This window comes from Salvelinus sp. IW2-2015, linkage group LG4p (assembly GCF_002910315.2).
Source record: "Salvelinus sp. IW2-2015 linkage group LG4p, ASM291031v2, whole genome shotgun sequence".
Lineage (NCBI taxonomy): Eukaryota > Metazoa > Chordata > Actinopteri > Salmoniformes > Salmonidae > Salvelinus > Salvelinus sp. IW2-2015.
Window position 1 is genome coordinate 23,132,518 of NC_036841.1, and position 22,611 is coordinate 23,155,128.

At 45.0% G+C, this 22,611-nt stretch overlaps 3 pseudogenes; 1 reads left to right on the plus strand and 2 right to left on the minus strand.

Moving 5' to 3' along the window:
* The window catches only part of LOC111957931 (unconventional myosin-XVIIIa-like), a 159,684-nt pseudogene extending 150,151 nt beyond the window's left edge, over positions 1-9,533 (minus strand).
* A 7,323-nt stretch (positions 9,534-16,856) lies between these two features.
* LOC111957938 (phospholipid scramblase 2 pseudogene) lies at positions 16,857-17,796 on the plus strand (annotated as a pseudogene).
* Positions 17,797-18,540: 744 nt separating this feature from the next.
* On the minus strand, positions 18,541-20,727 carry LOC111960715 (phospholipid scramblase 1 pseudogene; annotated as a pseudogene).
* Positions 20,728-22,611: the final 1,884 nt, after the last annotated feature.

The window sequence follows — 22,611 nt, forward strand, 5'->3', positions numbered from 1 at the left end:
TCTAGTGCCCAGGGAGGGAGGGCCCACATTCCCAAAGTCACTCTCCGTCTCCGCAAGAAAATACATTATTTTTCTCCCCAAAACTCCAGAGAACAACATGTGGCCAGAACACGGCTCGCTCTCAGCAGATGAATTGCATTGCGGTTTGGGCAGATTAGACTTTCATTAGGACTTTGTGTCACAAGGGCCCTTGTACCTCAGCCAATTGAGGGACACAAACAAAAAGCTCCAAATTGGCCTCCCTACCCCCCTTAGGGGAGAGGACAGCTCGCTACGTGATAGAGCTACATGACAAGCGATAACAAAGACACAGTATTGTAGAGGGGGCATCAGCTGGAAGATGACATATGGGAGAGGGAGAGTGCTGGCAGGGGTGTGGAACAGAAAGGGAGCAGGGTTGATTACAGAGAACAAAGAAGGGGGGAGTCGATAGTTACCTATTGCGATATTATTTTAGACAATATTATAATCAATACTTATAAATCGATAGTCAGCTGTACCTATGGTATTTTTCATCCTATAGCTTGTTCTCCATCTTTTTTTAAAATAGTGAGTCAACATGTTTTCAGCACATTTATTTCCATGACTGAGCAAAACAAATTTTCTCATGCTCTCGCTTGTGTCTCGGGAGCAGGCAATATGTTTGGAACATCAAATCGCGATAAAATCACTGTATATCAAATCGCGATAAAATCACTGTATCGAATTGCAATACATGGTGTGAATCACAACATATATCCTACCACATATGCCAAATGCTATCATGAAAGAAATAAGTTCTAGACTTGTGTTTATCATTGATGATTCTTAATCAAGAGCATAATGTTGTATGTGTACCTTGTTTAAAATGATCAAATAAACTAAACTAAAAAGCAAATCGTATAGTATCTTAAGTAAAAGAAGTATCTAAGTATCTTACTAATATCGTATTGTGAGATCCCTGACAATTCCCAGGCCTACACCAATGCACACTTCTCAGGGTGTTGACTGCATCATCATGATCTGTCAGATTGAGACTCTAACTCTCTCACAGCAGTGGAAGTCAGTCTGCGCCTGGGATCTGATTCTGATCTACTCTCCCTGTTTCTGCTCTGGGAGACAGCAGTGGGTTAGCCTACACTACACAGGGAGGGAGGTGCACAGCCAGGAAAAGTACAAAGGGGGAGGCTGGCCTCAAACTGAACAGCACAGCAAAGAAAGTCCTTCTTTGTTTATTGATAAATTCCAAAATAGAACAATGCCGAAAATACCGGAGTGAGGCAGAAAGGAGGGGTGGGGGAGTGGGAGGGGTTCTGCAGTGCTACCATGTCACCCATTTGTGAGAAAAGCACATTTTGGGGGAACTCCAAATTTCTCAGTAGCCGGCCATGTCTTCTCTGTGTAGCTTAGACAAGTGTGCTAAGACAAGCTTGTGCCTTGCTATTCCATGTCTTTTCACAGACTAGACTAAAGAACAACTAAGGGTTCTCCTATGGGGACAACCGAAGAACTCTTTTAAAACCCTTTTTTCTAAGAGTGTAGGCTTTTCCCCTATGCATTAAGACTGACCCATTTGATGCCCTTAAGCTTCAAAGAGCCAATTATTCCGGGCTGAAGGTCAGATACAAAAATCAAGAGGAGCAGTGTGGTGTTGGGTGACAACAAAAATGTCCATGAATTGGTAGTGTATGTGTGACCATTTTGTAAAACTCGTTTTTAGGCACAGAGCATCTTTCAAGTATCATAGCACTCCCTGACCCTGACCGCAATCAGACCACTGTCTGCCACCTAATCAGGGACAAGGCCTACCACACTACACACACACTTGCAAGTATACAGACACACACATAATTGTACACACACACACACAATCCAAAACACACCCTTATCACCGCTGCACAACAATCCACTATTGCACTGGAACAGTAACATAACCATCTTACTAACCAACATCACAAACATCCAGTCCACAAGATTACAAACAAGGACTTGGCTCAGAGCACTCTGGTTAGGTATAGCTGTTGGAAAATTCTTGGATAGGAATATAATTTTCAAAAGTACAAAGAAAATATATATTGATACATAACTTATGCAGCAGTATAACTATTTGCAGATGACTGAACAAACATGATACATTGTCTGCTGTTCTTGAGTGATTACAGGACACGGTGAAACACTTTTTATAGCAGCGTAATAAATGGATATCATCACAAGCTGATTTCGATTCCAACCGTTGCAAGTTAGCATGAATAAGGTGTGGCCCATCTTCTCTAACCCTAATGTGATTATTACCCCACCCCCCCCACCCCACCCCCACCCCCACCACCCCCACCACACACACACACACACACACACACACACACGCACACAGCTGGAGTTGTTTGCCTCGACAACACTTCCTCTGTCTGAACTCTGAACTGGACAGCAGTTCCCGAACAGTAGCCTGTTCACACAGACACACTTTCTACTTACATCAGCATGCAGACATAGTGTTTGAAGGACACACACGTACACACACTTGCTTACGTATCTACCCTCACAGAAGCTGAAACCCGGGCAGAACGCCCTTCTTATCTGATAAAACCAACAAGCAGAGCATAAAATACAAGATTAGCCACAACAGCTTCCATTTGAGATCAACCGGGTGGTCCGGCCAGAAGTCGACTCCGTCCACCACTCCATGTTGCCCTTCAACATCTGTGGTTGGGCTGCACACATCAAGGTGACATTTCTACATCAAGCCCAGATGTAAACATTACCTTGATGTGTGCAGAAGGTATATAAGGAGAGGAAGAAACATGGCAAGAAGAATCTCATAAAAACTGCTTCAAGCCGTCAGAGCTGTGGTAAGTTCGTCACTAACTTTTCCCAACAGAACATATATGTTCTGTAATTGTTTTTTTACTCTGAGGAGTTTTCTGTTAGTTCATACAAAAACCAAACTGGACATGGATGGAAGTGCGCTGTGTCTGGGCCACTCCATAGGTTAGGCCACCTGTAAACAAGTTGTGTGGGAAGTGGGAGGGAAATGTGCTTGTTTGTTAGCAAAAGTGATCACCATCAGACAGTTCCAGAGTTACAACACCCATCATGCTAAAACATGAAACATAACATTGGCATTGGTGACTCACTCCACCATTTAACAACACTGACTTTCCACACACCCACACCAACGAGTGTGATATGTTGGGAGGGTTGGGTCCAATTCACCCCTACAGTATAGAAGAGCCAAACCAGCCCGTGGGTTGCCTCTCTAGAAGTTGTAGGTCTGAATAGAATGTCTATCTAGGTGATAAGGGGATCAGTGATTGGGGATGACTTACATCCAAGGCCTCCCGTCGCTGGCCGTCTGTGTTCCTCAGCCAGCAGCGGCTCAGCTCACTCAGCTCCAGGATGGGCTGCACCTTCAGCCTCACCGTGTCCCCAGACTGACGGATCATCTCCACAATCTCGTCCCTGGTCTTGTTCTCCACGTTTCCCCCGTTGATCTCCACCAGACGGTCTCCCGGCACCAGCCCCAGGGCCAGGTCCTTAGTGCCGGCCCCGGGCTCGGCGAAGTGCACCACCCTCCGGTAGACCCCTCCGTCGGCCCCGCGGTCCAACATGGTGGTGCGGCGCAGGGAGAAACCGAAGTCGCCCGTGTTGCGGCGCTGGAGCTCCAGCTCCCGCGGCTCCGGAGACTGTGGAGGGATGACGGCTGGGAGCCTCAGGTCAGCAGGGAAGGTCTTGTCCACCACCTCAGGGATGCGGGCCTTCTTGACCGGTACTGGCCAAGGTGCTGGCCAGACCCCCGGCCCCGGCTGCTGGAGGCTGTGCTTGTGCTGCGGTTCGAACACCTTGTTCTCCACCTGCGGGGACGGAGTGGCTGAGTTCTGTCCCGAGGGCGTGGAGGTCTCTGATGGGCTCTCCTCTTTGCTCCTCTGAGAGAAGGAGAAACGCTTCATGACCTGAGAGGAGTTGTGCTTGGCCATTGAGCCAAAGTGGGCCACGCGGTCTCGCACCGAGCCCCGGTCCTTGTCCAGACCGCCACCCCCATCGCCCTTTAGGTCGTCGGTGGAGCTGGCAGCGCTCAGGCCGTCTGCGTCCAGCACCATGCTACTGCGGTTGCTCAGGCCGTCTGACTCAATGTCAGTGAGGCTGAGCTCGTGGCTGCTGGCCACCTTGATGGGGATGGGGTTGGAGATCTCCAGCTTGTTCTTGGAATCCCGCTTGGACTCCCTCTTGAGGTTGAAGAAGCCACGCCTCATGCTCATCTCCTCCAGGCTGCGCAGCTCCGCCGCAGACATCCTCTCCTTCTTGTCCTTCTTATCCTTCTTCCCTCCATCCTTCTCCTTGTCCTTTTTGATCAGGCTGAACATGGTGGTGTGCCTGCTGTGTTGCTCCACAGAGTGGGTCGTCCTACCGGTTTGGCTCCTGTTTCCTCAGGCAAGGGGGAATGTTCCATACAGAGGCAGAGGTCCAGTTTTTTGGGGGGTCCAGTCTTTTGTAACCTCTAAAAAAGGGATTAAGCTGCCACTAATTAAAATGCCCTGAGGGAGAGAAAAAACACGTTCAGTCAATATTCACATCTGGCATAAGAGAATGAGTAACAGAGCTTATTATGTTTCATAAATACAATTAGATCACACACAATATATCACTCCCAGTGAGGAATTTGTCACAGAAAATAAAATTGTCCATTTAATAAACACCCATTTTATTTCTCCTCCTAACCAAACATCACATACACATTTTTAGCAGATGTTATTGTGGGTGTACCGAAATGTCTTTTGAGTAGGACTATAGACAGAGTGACCCACAATTTAACCTTTGCAACAGTGCATTAGCATGCCACACAAAGCACTAGTCGCTTATTTGAACATGGAAAAATATTACACGCATCACAACCAAAGGAACAGTTTAAATGATCTTGGCGAAAGAGAAACATTCCTAGCCTCCATTAGAGCTGTGTTTGCCAAAACCACAAAAATCAAGGAAGATATTTTTGCCAAAGAGCCACTCTCAACATACTGCAGAAGGCAGGCAGGCAGGAGCACATTCCCAAAATCTGGGTTTTATTACTATTTTTCTGCTACGCGGACCTAGGGCTGTTGCGGTAACCGTATTACCGCCACACCGGTGTTCACGAGTCACGAAGACAGTCAAATTCCACATGACCGTTTAGTCACGGTAATTAGGCTTCTCCAAGCTCTGATGCTGCTGATGGTCATTAGTAGCCTACCAAACTTGCTTCCTACCTGGTACTCAGCACTCTATTGTCCCTCTAATCACTCTGACATCAACGCAAATGTTTTCAAAAATCTAATCAAACACTTCATGAGAGCCAATAAGCTCATGTTTGCAACATTTCTATAGGCTATGCAATTGCGGGAGAAAACAGAGTGATGGCCTCTATTAAAAAGAGGAGGATCAGCTTTCTATAGGCTAGGCCTACTATATTTATTTCTCAACTTTCCTAATATTAAACACATTGCTCATATTTACAACAGAAGTATAAAAATAAACAACGGGAAAAGCATCCTCATTCCCTATTTAAGTACATAGATGACATGTATTTTTTCCCGCTGCCCCTGTTTCGATACAGATGCATGATAATGGTCCATTCTAAATCAAAACAAATGTCACACACATATTATTTAGTATATTTAAAGACTAAATTAAATGAAGACTAGTCTGATGGGTGACAATATTATCCTATCACTTGTGAATTATATATTATCACTTGAATGATGCCCAGCATAAAAAACAATGCCTTTTTTTGTGAATTGTTCAAATCATAGTCACACACCTCATGTAGCCTAGCCCATTTTTTGTATTAATCACATTAATCTGCTTTACAAGGGGTATAGAGCCTAACTGGCATATATAAGCAGCGTGTGAGTTTCAAGTTTGGGGATTTTCACCATAAATATGCACCTTTTATAGTAAAATCATTAACCAGCATTACATGCATAATTGCATTTGCGGTCACTTTTGATAATGGTGTTTTCCGCTAATGAAACATTCGCACTTACAGTCTACTACCATGTGCGCATTGCTGTGCTTATAAAGTGAAGAAATAGCATAATAGTTTATCAACATTTTGGGCTCCCGAGTGGCACAGCGGTCTACGGCACTGCATCTCAGTGCCAGWGGCATCACTGCAGTCCCTGGTTTGAATCCAAGCTGCATCACATCCGGCTGTGATTGGGAGTCCCATAGGGCGGCGTACATTTGGCCCAGTGTCGTCCAGGTTAGGCTTTGGCCGCGGTAGGCCGTCAATGTAAATAAGAGTTTGTTCTTAACTGACTTGCCTAGTTAAATAAAGGGTTAAATAAAAATAAATTTTAAAAGCTAAATGTTCTGATCTGTTGCGTCGACCACATTGCATTAAAAAAAAWTTATTGGGGATGCTAGTGGTTGTATTAATCTATCGTATCCCACAACTGTCCCAGACTATGTTTGAAATATTTATTTCTCGCACAGAATAGGTCGACTTTTGTACTATGGGGACAGTAGATTGACATAGTCTAGTGCATTTGTTGTTTGTTAGGCCAACTCATCTTGTTGGCTGATGAAAAGTAAATGTGGACAGTTTTTCCAATATCTTCAATATGCACCTCGGAATTGGATAAGGACACGCACAGTTCCGTCCCCGATGTGTCTGCCTTAACTTGTAGCCTGTGAGAAAGACCCGATCACGTGACGGATTGTGCTGCACACTCAGGGAGAAGGGCACAACGCAGCACTCCGGGACGCAAAAGGCATGGATTTTGTTAGGGTGCATTATGGCCACAAAGGGCATGCTGCCATGAAATTCGAGACATTATCAAGTGCTTGTCAAATTGTGAATGAGAGACTATTGAAGTGTGTACAGCCTGCGCAAAAAACAAAGCAGAGCTCATGCTAATCAAGCTACTTTTTTCAAATCCTCATTAGTCGCATCATACAGCCTTACAATGTATTAAAAATCCAAACATATAGCCCAACGTTTGTAGAACAACAAAGTTACATTAATAACTCTAAATTTGTCACGACTTCCGCCGGAGTCGGTCCCTCTTCTTGTTCGAGCAGCGTTCGGCGGTTGACGTCACCGGCCTTCTAGCCATCACCGATCCACTTTTCATTTTCCATTTGTTTTGTCTTTGTTTTGTTCCAATTACCCCATTACATGTTCATTATTTAACCCTCTGGTTTCCCCCATGTTTGTGTGCGTGTTTGTTTTATTGTAAGGCTGRATCTGACGGCTGGTATTATTGTTGCCGGGATTTGTTATTTACGCCCGTTTATTTCGTGGTACCAGTATTTTTCCAGCACCATAGTATTGTGTTTATACTGGTGTTTTCTTGAATTAAATACCTTGTCCACACATCTCAGCTCTGCTGCGCCCGACTCCTTTCACCAGTTACCCACAGCCTTGACAAAATGAAGCATAGGAGTACCTATTTATTTATTAACCGTTCAACACAGAATAGCTGCATGTACGCACTCCCTCAAACCGTTTGGAGAAAAAATATATAATTTATTTCAGCTTTGTTCAATTGTATTCTTCATACTATAAAATAATGCCATAGAATTCTAAGCAAATCTTGTCTACTAAATGAACCAGTGTAGCCCACAGCCATTTGGCATAAACCACATCAGGACCTAACATAAGGACAACTCAGAATATGCTATTCTTTTCTTCGGAAATAGACTACATTTTCTTCATATCATGCTTCTTAAGACTTGTCTAAAATAAATAATGGATTTATTGAGAAGGTGTATGTTACATGGATTTATTAGCATACAATCCATTTTAAAATATCTATGTGTGGAAGCCAGGAGATGCTAAATGTGTTTATGTTAATTAACGGTCAATTACCGTGAGAACGACAGTTATTTCCTTGACAATCACCAGCAAATTTCGTGACCGCCACAGCGGACCTCCCTCTCCATTGTGTAGCATAGCATAGAATCACAAACAGCCTAAGGCTTCATCCCKAAATGATGTAGGCCTAAGCTATATTTCAGCCTCCGTTTCATGTGTGTAAATCACAGTCAATGTAAGCCAAAACCCAAATTGACTTAAACCTACCTCTACCTGAGTGATAGCAGATATTTTGAATGTGAACTAACTGTTTAGATTAACTGTTGTTCCAGTGGGGGATGGGGGCGCTCAAAATGTGTCAGAGTGCACACAGTCCCACTCTGGTAGTCAATGGGGTGAGACTTTGGTGACAAAGTCCCAGTTCTATCTGACATTCCCAGAGTTCCCAGCAGCAGGAGACCCCTACATCTAAACAAGCCTCTAACAAGGGGCCAGATTCTTGCCCCCCAAAAAACAGGAAGCAAGTTTTTTCAGGACCAGCTAGAAAATGGTCTGGAGGATAACCATAGGCAGAAAAATAACAAATTAATAATATGTTCCTCCTTGTAGGAGAAAATGACCTGACAACAAGCATAATGTACATACTCTAGCAATGTGAATATACTACACAATACATATAAGCTTTATTCACTTCTAATAACGGGCTTGGCAGCTACCACCACAGGCACAGTTAAAAATATACTGCCAATTGCAACACTTTACATCAGTCACCCTTTAAAGGAGGTAGGCTACTAAAAGGTTGGGTCAGCTATCTTAGAGACAGTTCATTATTAAATAATTAATAATAAGATGTTTTGTTTGAAATGGATTATTAATAATGATATAGTCACATATAACGTTAGCTCACTATTTGGCATCATGTCAGCCAAAAAATGCCATAGAATCAAAGTTGCATGAAGCTCCCAAACAGCTTCATTATCAGCTGACATATTTCATACAGTTTCGTGGTTATAACCAATCTTGCTTGTTGCTACAGATGTTTACACTGTTTTCTTCCCACCACCGCGGGGATGCTATGGGCACATAATTTCGCCACTTACATCAAGGCTTTATGTTACAACAATGAAATGCCCGCTGAAATACCAGGCACTAACCACTACGCTAGCGAGTGAGGTGTCATCGTTCCCCATTCTATCAATGGACAGGGGAGAACAAAAAGCGAGAAAACTACTAGCTAGCCAGCTAGCTGATGTCACATTGGGAATTATACTATTTTACAGGCCATTGTTACTTACTACAACTGTAAAGTATTTTCCTCTAAACCGGACTGTCACAGAAAAGCCCTGGCTACAATACTCCATTGAGAAAAGTGTTATTTTGAAACTACCAACACGCCTTTAGTTAGCTTGGACGATTAGCTGGCATACCAAGCCTCTGTTCTTTGCCAACATTCATTCTGGTTTAGGCTATCAGCTACGTTAGCTAGCTGCTACAGCACTGGGAAAATATTTTGGTATTTCAGAGACCTATTCATAGCTATCTTGCTAAGCCATTCTGCTTTCAATGTTTAGCTCAAATTGGTGCATCGATTCCATCTTCATGAAATTATGGGTGACTCACCGTTTTCAGTGTGTTCTTCCTCTGTGTCGGTGTGTTGACACTGGTGTGTTCGAATCCGAGGCAGCTGTGTTGATGGGATGCAGCTCGTGCTAGAAAGCAGCTGCGTTGACTGTTTATGATTAGCTAGATGGCTGGTTACAGTATGCATGCAACATCACTGAAAATCTATCGAATAGTGATTCCTGCTGGCCAGTTGGGTTTATTGCAAGTTGGACAGAGGATGGACTACATATGGAAGATTAGATCATGACTTTATGGTGATAGATTTCTATTGGTTGCGGTTGCATGTGATATTTTCTGAGTAAAGTATTCATACATACACAGTTAATAACCTAGGAGTGACTGGTTTGTTTTTTGGGGATTCATTCAAACAAGCACTATTAGGCACCATTTCGTACCAGGTTACCAATACTTTTATCATCGGCCCTAGCTTTTTGGGGGCCCTAAGCAGAATCCCGTTTAGGGTCCTCCTCACAGTTTGTGGGGCGACCCTGAACATTGGGGGGGCCTAAGCAGTTATTTTGCTAATAGCCCAGGCTGCCTTTGTGGTGTCGGTTTACCTTAGAGGAAATTCACACCACACCTTCGCTCATGCGCAGTGAACTGTTTGCCTATACGTCTGGTTGCTGCATCAACTGTAAGCCTAAAAGGTGGAAACATTATGCATGGTAAAGTCATAAACTATAAGGTATAACAAACTTTATTAAATAGTAGGCCTAGGCTTCTTTGAAGCCTCGCTCCATCCACCAACGCCACGTTGCACCACAGACTGTCCAGGAGTTGGCGGATGCTTTAGTCCAGGTCTGGGAGGAGATCCCTCAGGAGACCATCCGCCACCTCATCAGGAGCATGCCCAGGCGTTGTAGGGAGGTCATACAGGCACGTGGAGGCCACACACACTACTGAGCCTCATTTTMACTTGTTTTAAGGACATTACATCAAAGTTGGATCAGCCTGTAGTGTGGTTTTCCACTTTAATTTTGAGTGTGACTCCAAATCCAGWCCTCCATGGGTTGATAAATTTGATTTCCATTGATAATTTTTGTGTGATTTTGTTGTCAGCACATTCAACTATGTAAAGAAAAAAGTATTTAATAAGAATATTTCATTCATTCAGATTTAGGATGTGTTATTTTAGTGTTCCCTTTATTTTTTTGAGCAGTGTATATAACCCAGAGGCTCACACCACTCAGTGAGCACTCACTCCATTCATTTGTGTTTGATGTGACCTGCTCCCTTATTAATAAGTGAATAAAGATTTAGTTTAAGTATAACTCTGATTTGTGAGATAAGTTTGTCTCTCATTTGATAGTATTTAGAAATTCACTACATTTTGCGACGAGGATGGGATCCGTAACTTCACCTGTTGGTCGCTCCTGAAGATCTGGGTAAACTGTGCACAGGGGATCCCCAAATTGGGATCTCAGGGGAGCCGCACTCCTGAAGGAGCAGCTGGACCGCCTAAGATCTGAGAGGAAGCGGGCACGGGTGGATACCAGATTCCGAACATAGTATTGAGAGAGGGGAGCAAGATGATCCACCAATATCCTGATTGGTGATTGACCTTGTCTCTCCTCATTATTGAAAAGGAGGTGAGCAAACCACACAAAGTCAAGGTTTTAAGAAAAGCCTCTGTTACGTAGGCTCTGAGTGTGGTCCTGTGTGAGACGGCACCTTGGAGGCGTAAGCAGGGCTGAGTCAGAGGAGAGTAATCTGAGGGTTCGCAGACTCAAAGATACTCTGTCACTGCTCGGTTGCGGGCGACCTAGAGCTGTCCTGACACTGAATTGATTACAGTGGGGATTGGTGCGGTCTGTAGGGGCGAGGGGCCAGGGTGACTGTGGGTTCTGTGGGAAGCATGGTACCTGGTGAAGTCCCATTGGATGAGGGACCGCTGTCTGAAGGGGGTGTCTAAGTGTCTGATTGATCCCCAGAAGTGGTGAAATCCATTTATTTTAAATGCGCTAGCCAGGTATGCCCTGGATTACAATAGTTAGATGTTATTGTGAGTGTTTTGTTATTCTGGGCACTTCACCTGAGGTGGAGGTTAAAAGATACGAGGTAAGATTGGATTTTTGGGACCGTGTTACACAATTAGACAGAAGACACGGTACTCTGTAGGTAGTTTTGTACATTTGGATAGACATAAGATAATCTATTCCACAGTAATCGCAGTAAGCGATATCCTCGTGTGGAGATAATACCCCGTTCTGGGGCCACTAATTGGGCAGTATTTTAATGAAGATATGAATTTCCCTGTATGGATAAAATATAAAATCATAAACAGTGCTAACTGGTTTTCTTTGTTTGTCTACCCCTGTGTGTGTCTGTTATCTTATTCCGGACCCTCCTACAGGAGCCTTGAAGGTCATGGTAGATAAGGATATTTTGGAACAGGTCTCTCTATGGCATAGAGAGGGTGGTTTTCCTTTGACAGGGACACTAAGTGTGATGCTGTTAGACAAGGTAAGACAGAAATTGGTAGAGAAAGAAAGTAAACTAGGGAAAATGGATCAAATAGACTGGGTAAAATTCAGGAAATGGGAAATTGGAAGCTGACAAACAAAAGGAGTCTGGGGTGACCCCGGCCCGTCCCACTGAAGACGCAGTGGGGGGAGCACGCCAAAAGGGAACGAAGACCAATCCTTTTCTCAAGGCTCCTCCACCCAGCTCCAGTGAGGAAAGTGAGGACGGAGGGGCACCCCTGCTGACTCTCCCGCTGAAGGACCATCTACGGGCCAGGATGGAGAGGCGTGTCTCTACCCTCTCCCCCTACGACCCAGCATCAGGCCTGTATCAACAATATCCTCTGATGGCCTGTCCCAACCCTCAGCCTCGACCTGACAATGCCAATGACGCTGCCGCCACAGCCTGGAATCCAATTGTGAATGTCCAGAGGATGTGGAGACATGATGAAATCAAAGACATTGTAGAAGACCTACCAGACCCAAGTAAAGACGCTGTGAAATATTCAGCAGAGATGAGGGTATTGGTGGGTCAGTACAAACCATCTGCTCCTGAGATAGCCCATATCTGTAAAAATTTACTGGGACTCAGGTGGTCGGATGTACAGGGAAAGTTTGATTGGGACTCAGATGGGCGGATGTACAGGGACAGTTTGATTGGGACTACCTGTGGGCTGAGAATGGTGCGTATCAGGACCAGATAATGGAGCTGCTGACCAGGATTGTCGAGATGTATCCAACCAAGACCGACTGGACTGCCATCAGGGAATGCCCTATGAAGAAAGATGAGGGCCTGGAGGCTTTCAGAAAGAGACTTGAGACCTGTTTCAGGCTACATAGTGGTATCAGACCAAACGAACATGCATATGGGGATCTGCTGAAAGACGCCCTGGTGAGGGGTCTGACACCGGACCTGGAGACAGCTGTGAGGACTACCTGTATCAGTTGGGAGACTGAGCCATTAGCAATGGTAGTACAGCACTGCAAGCATGCTGAGAAACAGCAAAGTACTCAGAAGGAAGAAAAAAATAAAGAAGAAAAGGTGAAGACACAGAAGCTGCAGGCTGCTCAGTTGACGTTCTACCAAGGTGCAGCTCCGGAGGGGGCAGGACGTGGGGGTGCCGGGCACAAGAGCTACAACTGTAGGAAGCTGGGTCATTTTGCTGCTGACTGCTCTGAGCCACAGAAGAGCAAAGGCGGGGCAGACCGAGAAGGGGGGCCCCAAAGGGGGAACCCAGAGGAGAGTGAAGTGTAGCACCTGCATGGACGCCCCCCTTTCAACAACAGCCGTGGCAGCCACCCCCCAACCAATGGCAGTGCGGGCTACCTCACGGGGTCCAGCAACAGCAACAGTGTGGCCCACAAGAAGTCCCTCAAGGCAGAGGCCAACCTGGGGCTTGGCAGACGGGGATGCCTGCACAGACAACCCTGTACAATCCAGGACAGGGACAGGAGGAGTATTGATGAGGAGACAGGGACAGTTGTGTTAGAATCATCAGAGCATTTGTTTTTAAAGAGTCACACCCTTCCCAGAGTAGTTCCAACCGTGGAGGCTTGCGTCAATGGTGAGTCAATAATATTTCTTGTTGATACGGAAGCTACAATGTCTGTGATTGACTGTAAGGCTAATAAGAAGCCTCCCATGTCTAGTGAAACAGTCCAAACTGTAGGGGCTTCAGGCCTCCCATTCAGAGATCATCTAACTATGCCTGTACTATTCAGTGGATATTGATGATGAGGTGCCCAATATTGTTCGTGTTTTCTCAATGGCTAAAACCCATTGGCGCCATGAGGGCGGTTTCAAGTCTGAAGCGGGCATACATTTGCACATCCCATTTTGCACCATTGACAAGATATCCCCATTATGAGAAGCAATGGCTGCGTGATACATTACAGGATGAGTCAGTGCAGTGTGAGAGTTTATACTGTAGCAGTGATTTCTGTGCTTTAGGGGTTAATCTAACCCCTGCACAGAAAGAGCTCTACCTGTTTGAGGATAGCGCACCACATGTGTCCCTGGCAAAATCAGACAGAGTAGAATGGGCGGATACTGGAATGTGGATGAAATGCTTGGTTGATGCTATTGACTGGGAGATGCGCCCTGATGGGTCAACATATTCACCCAGCACACTGACAAGTTGTTGCCCACTCAGTTGGGAAACGCCAACTGAGAGGGGTGTGCATGGTGTTGATCAGGTTTATTTTTCTACCAATATCATGTTGTTGAGTGAAGACTCACCCCTCCTGAGAGGGGTTCCTGAATGCCTATGGGCAAGGGACAAGTATGATTTTGGGAGAATGAAGGGAGCTGAGCCAATGGTAGTCACTTCTAATGACACCAGGTGCCCATCTAGAGCACAGTATCCACTCAGTAGGGAGGCAATAGCAGGTATTATTCCTGTTCATGCATCCCTGTTAGCTAATGGCGCTTTAATTCCCTGTCCAGAATCACCCTGTAACACCCCTATCTTGCCTGTTAGAAAACCTTCAGGTGGTTGGAGATTGGTCCAGGACTTAAGGCCTGTGAACGATGCAGTTTTTGCCAGTGCCCCGGTGGTTCCTAATGTTACTACTCTGTTGGGGGCGGTACCACCCACAGCAGAGTGGTTCTCTGTGATTGATTTGGCTAATACGTTTTTTTACTACTCCCGTTGCACCAGAGTCACAGTTCTGGTTTGCTTCACGTTCCTCGGAAGGAGGTACATTGAGTCCCCCGCAGTTTTTTTTCAGCCGCATTGGCACAAATTTTGAAGGGTTTCATTCCCGCGGAGGGGAGCACTCTAATATAGTATTTTGATGACTTGTTATTGTGCTCTGAAACTCTTCAGGCATGTGAAACTGATACTTGAGCTCTTTTGATCTTTCTGGCAGAGAATGGCCACAAAGTATTAAAAACAACAAAACATACAATTAAAATATATATATATATATTAAATATATATTATATTAAAATTAAAAGTTGCAACTTCTCTCCCAAACTGTAAAGTATTTTGGGAAATTATATCACTCCCAATGGCAGACAGCTGGGTCCAGAGAGAGTACAAGCTGTTCTCTCTGTCCCATAGCCTGTTACCAAACGACACATTTGATGTCACAGACTGGTATGACAGGGTACTGTAGGGCGTGGCTGCCTGACTATGCCGAGGTTGTCCAGCCTCTCTTAGATCTCATTTACGGTCACAAGATGGCTATGAATGATAAGATAAAAATGGACCGCTGAATAACTGACTGCGCTGACGAAACTGAAACAACTCATGACTACTTCTCCATGTCTGGGTCTCCCTGTACACATTCTAAACCCTTTCAATTTGTTTGCGTGTGTGTGTAAGAAGAATGGGTTTATGTCTTCTGTGTTGACTCAGGACCATAGGTGGGAAACAGAGAACAGAGGGTTACGATTTTAAGCAATTGGATGGCGTGGCGAGAGTGTCTGGTGTGTTGTTTGACAGCGGTTGCTGCAGCTACCGAGGCTGTACTGGCGTGTGCTGACATTGTTGCTATGTGTGAACTAACTGTGCATGTACCAGACGCTGTTTATGCTCTCATCTCACAGGCTAAGACAGTGCCTTGCTGGAGTCAGATGAGCAATCAGAATGTGCTTCTAACCATGTCTCATGTGACCCTGCACCCTGAAAAGGTGCACTGTGCTAAATCAAGCTACATTGTTACCAACTAAGGACAGGAGAAGCCACGACTGCACAGCGCTGGTGGAGCTTGTATCTAAACCAAGGTCAGATTTGACTGATGTCCTTTGCAGAATGCTGAATTGGAAATCTTTGTAGATGACTCTGCTCAGAGGTCTGAGAAAGGAGAACCACTTGTTGCATATGCTGTAACAACAGCGGCAACCACACTTGAAAGTGCTAAATTGCCACTACATCTCTCAGCGCAGGCTGTAGAACTTTTTGCAATCACAAGAGCTTGTATACTGGCGAAGGATAACTCGCTATGCATTTAGGGTAGTACATGATTTTGTTACATTGGGAAACAGAGTGGGTTCCTCACATCCTCTGGGGAAACTATTTCTCACTGGAAACTTGTTGATAACCTATTGAAAGCTATTCTTCTCCCTTCTGAAATAGCTGTATGTAAATGTTTGGCTCATACTAACTCTCCAAGGGCAACATAATGGCTGATTTGGCAGCCAAAGCAGCAGCTGTGTCTACTGATTCTCCTGTGTTGCAGATGGGTTCACATCCTATTATGAATCTCTTCTCCCCCAATGACAATTCAGACTTGCGATCTTCTGTAGGTCCTGTCGAGCTGAGGAAGTGGAAGAGGCTGTGTACATATGACAATGTGCAAAAACTGTGGTTGGGCCCGGCTGGGCTGCCAACTCTGCCACGTTCTTGTTTTCCCTACCTTGCTAAGTTTGCGCTTGGCCAGTACCAGTACCATGTGTCACAAATTGGGAGTGGTAGATTTACCTGGTAGAGTAACGCATTACTAAAGACAGCGGTAGAGTATAGTAGAGATTGTAAAATGGAAAGTCAGGTATGAGAGGAAGAGATATGTAGTTAATAGAAAGTAACAAAGAAAGTGGGAAAGATAGGAAATGAGAAGTTAATTGGAAAGTAAAATTTAAAATATAAATTCATATTTGAATTGTTTGAACAATACGATGGTGAAACTCATGGCAGGAACTGGCCTCCCCTGGGTCACGGTAATGCCACTCGCATTGATGTACATGAGAGGGCGGGCACACATAACTACTGGGTTGGCCCCCCATGAGATTTTGACCCCTTTCCTACAGAACAAGCTGAACCTGAGGTGCTGAAACGATGACATGGTAAGTTATTGTACTGCTCTAAACAATGTTCTGAAGACTATTTTCCCCAGGGTGAAAGCAGCTTTTCCCCAGCCTCTGGTGGGGATCCTGCACAAACTGCAACCAGGTGACTGAGTGGTGGTGAGACCTGAGACGAAGGCATTGGAACCAGCAGAGGTGGAATGGACCGTACCAGGTGTTGCTGTTCGCGTAGCTAATAGGTCTACTTGGATCCATGCCAGCCACTGCAGGAAGGTGCCATACTGCCCACCAGACCCTGAGGATGGAGGATCCGAGACTACACCCTCAGGCTCCTGTGGTGATCCCTGCCCCTGCTGGCTTAGGACAGGCAATCATGGCCGAGGGGTGCAATAATGCTTCCCACCGAGCAAACACGAGCCCCGGTGTCCCTCTACCCCCAGGCCTCTACCCCGCACCCATGATTCCCAGAGTCCCACTACCCCCAGGCTTTGTGCCCCCTAAGGATCCTGTGATGATGCCTGCCCCTCTCAGACCACAAGCCTGCCCTCCAGGACTGGAAAACCTGACTAAATTGATCAGCTCCTCGTCCATCAGAAAGTTAATCTGGCTGAAGTGGTTCTGGGCTGGGAGGTAAAACATAACTACATTGTAAAGAACAGTGTCGGGCAGCAAGTGTTTGCTGTAGCAGAGGAGAACGACTGCTGCACTCTACAGTACTGGGCCGAGACCGACCTTTCACCCTTCACATCCAGGACAACCTGGGAGAGGAAGTGATGACCCTGATACGGCCTTTGAGGTGCGACTGCTGCTGCCTCCCCTGCTACCTGCAAGAGCTGGAGGTGCAGAGTCCCCCTGGTAGACCCATAGGCTATGTGGTGCAGGAGTGGCACCCTTACCTGCCCAAACTCACTGTGCAGAACAAGAGGAGAGAGCCCCAGCTTAAGATCCATGGGCCATATGTTGTTTGTCATTGCTGTTCAGATGTGAAGTCTCTGGATGAGACAGTGGTGGTGGGGCAGATCAGTAAGCAGTGGGTTGGATTCCTGCGGGAAGTCTTCACAGATGCAGATAACTTTGGAATCTCCTTCCCTATGGACCTGGATGTGAAGGTAAAGGCGGTGTTGCTGGGAGCCTGCTTCTAAATCGACTTCATGTACCTTGAGAGAAGTAGAAGAGGTGGATTACATTCCTAACCCTATGGGTGACATTTTCTGCCCACTGAACAACACTAGGATTGAAATTAAACAAAAACAGTGTGAATTTAGGACTTCCATCCATTGATGCTCAACATAAAGTATGTTGAAATGTGACGTTAATAGAATGTTAAAGGCATAATCTGGGATATCACCTGCTGCATTTATTCAGTGAAAAGAAGTCCAGGAGATAGTGGGTTACTATGTTCTGTTGTCCTTTGTTTGCTAAATCATAAGTTGTCAACTGAAAGTGTGTTATTTTAATTATGAGTTTCAAATATAGTCTTTAGTACGTACATCAACCTTGGATCCTGAGCCTACTGTATGTACCCTGAGACCACTCTTAGCTCTCGTCCTTGACAGTGGCCTCTCCTCAGGCCCTGCCACACACCTAGGGTAGATTTTCACTACACTAGACTCTGCAACGGCTTTGAGACTTCACCTTGCACCAAACAGAGCAGAGAATTTAACATTTTTTACTTACCATTTATTTAACTAGGCAAGCCAGCTAAGATCAAATTCTTATTTACAATGACGCCCTACCCGCTAGTGTCGTCACACTGTCAATTGTATGAAAATACTGTGCATTCTAATGTCTACAGCCATGCACCTATCTTTTTAGTTCATCCGCTTTATTACTGTAGCCTACTTAGAAGGTGCACTTATGATATATTGTATGTCAGAACAATAGAGTTCATTAAAAAAAAACTTTAATTATACAAAAAAGCGTTAAGGAGAGGATCATTCATTTATTTCACATCCAAGAGTTATCATAGTCCACTAAGAGTAGAAAGTGTGGGAGTAAAGGTTCATTTGAGACATTACGTTATTTATTTTTCTCAAAGTACATGAAGTCGATGAGGAAGCAGGCTCCCAGCAACAGCGTCTTCATCTTCACTTCCAGGTCCATGGGGAAGGAGATTGCAAAGTTATCTGCATCTGTAACAACTTCCTGAAGCAATCAAACCCATTTCTTACTGATCTTCCCCACTGCCGTTGTCTCATCCACTGGCTTCACCTCAAAGACAACATCTGGTCCGCATCTACAGTCACAAAATGGCCCCTTGATCTTGAACTGGGGTTCTCTCCTTTCGTTCTGCACGGTAAGTTAAAGGTAGAAAGGGTGCCAGTTCTGCACCACGCATCCTATAGGGTTACCAGGGGGACTCTGCACCTCCAGCTCTTGCAGACAGCAGGGGAAGCAGCAGGAGTCTACAGGTCTGCGGGGCCGCATAACTGTAGAGTGCAGCAGTCGTTCTCCTCTGATACAGCAAGCACTTGCTGCCCGACATTGTTCTTTACAATGTAGTTATGTTTCACCTCCCAGCCCAGAACCACTTCAGCCAGATTAACTTTCTGATGGACGAGGAGCTGGTTGATCTGAGTCAGGTTTTCCAGTCCTGAAGGGCAGGCTTGTGGTCTGAGAGGGGCAGGCGTCATCACAGGATCCTTAGGGGGCACAACGCCTGGGGATAGATGGACTCTGGGGCTCATGGGTGCGGGGTAGAGGCCTGGGGGTAGAGGGACTACTGGGCTCATGGGTGCAGGGTATAGGCCTGGGGGTAGAGGGACTATGGGGATCATGGGTGCGGGGTAGAGGCCTGGGGGTAGAGGGACTACTGGGCTCATGGGTACGGGCTAGAGGCCTGGGGGTAGAGGGACTACTGGGGTCATGGGTGCGGGGTAGAGGCCTGGGGGTAGAGGGACTCAGGGGCTTGTGTATGCTGGGTGGGAAGTATTATGGCCATGTGGCACCAATGTCATGGCCTCGTTCATGATCGCCTGTCTTAAGCCAGTGCCAATCAATCCAAGACCTTGGGTGGCCATGGGAACAATGCACTTTCACTTCTGAAAAGACCTAACAAACACACACCAAAAATGTAATTCCATATTTTCTAAATCAGCAGGTAGCCTAAGAGAAATACAAAACTAATAGTTTGGGTATATATAGCCTACTGCTTTAAGAGAGAATTTAGAATAATCCTTCATTTCAAAAAAAGGTAAGTAGGCCTAATCAAGTGTAGCAGAGCATGCCTAACTAGACCAGCTAACTTGTGTAGGCATAAGCCTACGAGTTTGTATTTATTTAATTGATTATTAGTGTCTTGCATCTTCAGGATGCCCAGCTCACATGGGCAATGGGCTTATAAAACACTGTATTCATGATTGGGGACACTGCTCTGTGTAGGGTGCCGTCTTTCGGATGGGACGTTAAACGGGTGTCCTGACTCTCTGAGGTCATTAAAGATCCCATGGCACTTATCGTAAGAGTAGGGGTGTTAACCCCGGTGTCCTGGCTAAATTCCCAATCTGGCCCTCAACCAACACGGTCACCTAATAATCCCCAGTTTACAATTGGCTCTTTCATCCCCCTCCTCTCCCCTGTAACTATTCCCCAGGTCGTTGCTGCAAATGAGAACGTGTTCTCAGTCAACTTACATGGTAAAATAACGGTAAAAAATAAAATAAAATAAAAAATTCAGTGTGTTACAAACTCTCTTTTTTTGCAGTAGCAAAAGAACATGAACATACCTGTTTGTTCCGAAGTGTTCTGATGAGGATGACAGACACAGAAAGGCTAAAATAATGTTTACTATCTCCAACCTAGCCTAGAGCAAGGATTCTTTTAAAGAGCTCTGGATGCGTTTCCTTAGTAACCTCACTAGCTGTCTGTACATTCTCCCGTCAACATGCACAGATAGATGTTTTAACACATAGCTACATTTCGAGTAGTTTCCTGATGAAAATGAATAGGCTGAATGACTGACGTATCAGTTTAACGATCTACTGACCTGTGACCAGATACTCTTCACTTCCGTAGGCTGTGTGGGTGTAGAAAGGTGATTTGGTGCGCTCCAACACAAGTGCGTCTTGATTTTTGTTCCCTCTACGAATGCACGCTGCAAGCACGTGTCTATGGTATGCTCGCGTTCCTGAGGAACGAAACAGCGCTCGCTAGCGAATCCCGAGGCTAGCACCTACCTGGCTGTCGCGAATAGAATTCACTGCCCATCAGTGACGTGAAAAGACCTTTTGGGGGCCATGTACTCAAACAAAAAAAAGGGCACACCCAAAAAATGTGTCCCGCAACCACGGTCACAGACTCGTTTTATTACGACAAGAGGAGACAGCAGCACAATCTGATGAGTAAAGTATTTTGCTAAACTATTTTAAACTGGAATAATTGCTACACTTATTACCAATGAACAACACAATTCCAGTCAAAAAGAAGAGCGTAAGAAATACTGTACATATGTAGGATCTTAATTTGTTCACCCTGTTGCAGGAGTACTTTCCTGAATTGTAAAACTTGTAGTGTATTTGTGGTGTCATGTATGTACATGTACTTACCTGGAGTGCCTGAGGGTGGCACTGTAACTAATTCCTACGTGATCATCTGTGGTTGCACTTGACCCATGACATCTGATACATTTTGTTATTCTACCCAAATCCCTGCCTCAGTGTGCTAATATATTAGATGGTGTCAGAAATTAAAAAGTAATACAAGGAAAGCTCAACATTTGAAATATCAAACAAATGAGACCGCCAACTACTCTGAACCTAGAGGGAAATGTAGCTGAAAATTGGAGTGTGGATTGAGAAATTCAACCTTTATATGTGGATCTAGAAATTCAACCTTTATATGTGGATCTAGAAATTCAACCTTTATATGTGGATCTAGAAATTCAACCTTTATATCATCGCCAGTGGCATCTCCAAGAAATCTGAAAAAGTGAAATGTGCCACATTCCTGCACGTAGCCGGAGATGATGCAATCAAGGTATTCAATACTTTTGATTTTGATGATGATGTAGAGGACTTGGATGTATTAAAATAGCTTTTCCGAACGTATTGTGAGCCAAGAAAAACCACAAACGTACTATTAAGCTGGATACAGGAGCTGAGTGTAATGTCTCATCCATGAGAGACTTAAAAACGCTGACAGTGAATGTGAGTGGTGATTCCATGCAAAAATCCAACTGCTAGTGACGTATTCAGGCCACCAGATGGAGACAAATGGCAAGAAAACACTCAAATGTCAATACAAAGAGAACGTGTTAGAACTGGAATTTCAAGTGATAGAATAAGATGCACCTGCAATACTTGGAAGATCAGCTTGTCTGCAAATGAGCTTAATACAGAGAATATTCAAGCTTGAACAAAGGACAGAGACTGACATTTTGAGTGAATATGAAGATTTATTCACAAGACCTGGATGTGTTCCATGAGTTCATCACATACAAATAGACCCAGAATTCACACCAGTGGTTCAGTCACCCAGAGAAGTGACATGGGTCAGGCAAACTGAGCCTACTGAAAGGGTAAACAACTTGGTGACAATCGTGAAGCCAAACAAATTACAGGTATGCATGGACCCACAGGATCTAAACAAAGCCATCAAGAGAGAACATTATATTTTACGTACCATTTAAGAGGTAGTTGCTGAAATTGTTAGGGTTGCGTCAATTCAATCTGTTATAAGGACAAGTATGACAATGAGTCACTTATTGTATGCTATGTACTTTTTATTAACTAAGTAATAAATGGGAAATGCAACTTTCGTATATACGGGTTCACTGCACCACCCCGCAGGGTGGAACAAGGAACTGACTTGTTCCTGACAAAGATATTATAATATACTCATGACAGAGATAGTTCCCGCTTCCGAGCCGGCCTGTCAGAGTAGAGACTGGGCGTGGTTTAGACTCACCCAGCCTATCGCCGGCGCTCAGGCTAGTCCTAGCCTCTTAGCGCATGTGACGACTTGTCTTCGGGTGCAGAGATGATCTTTGTGTGTATAGTTTCTGTTATTGT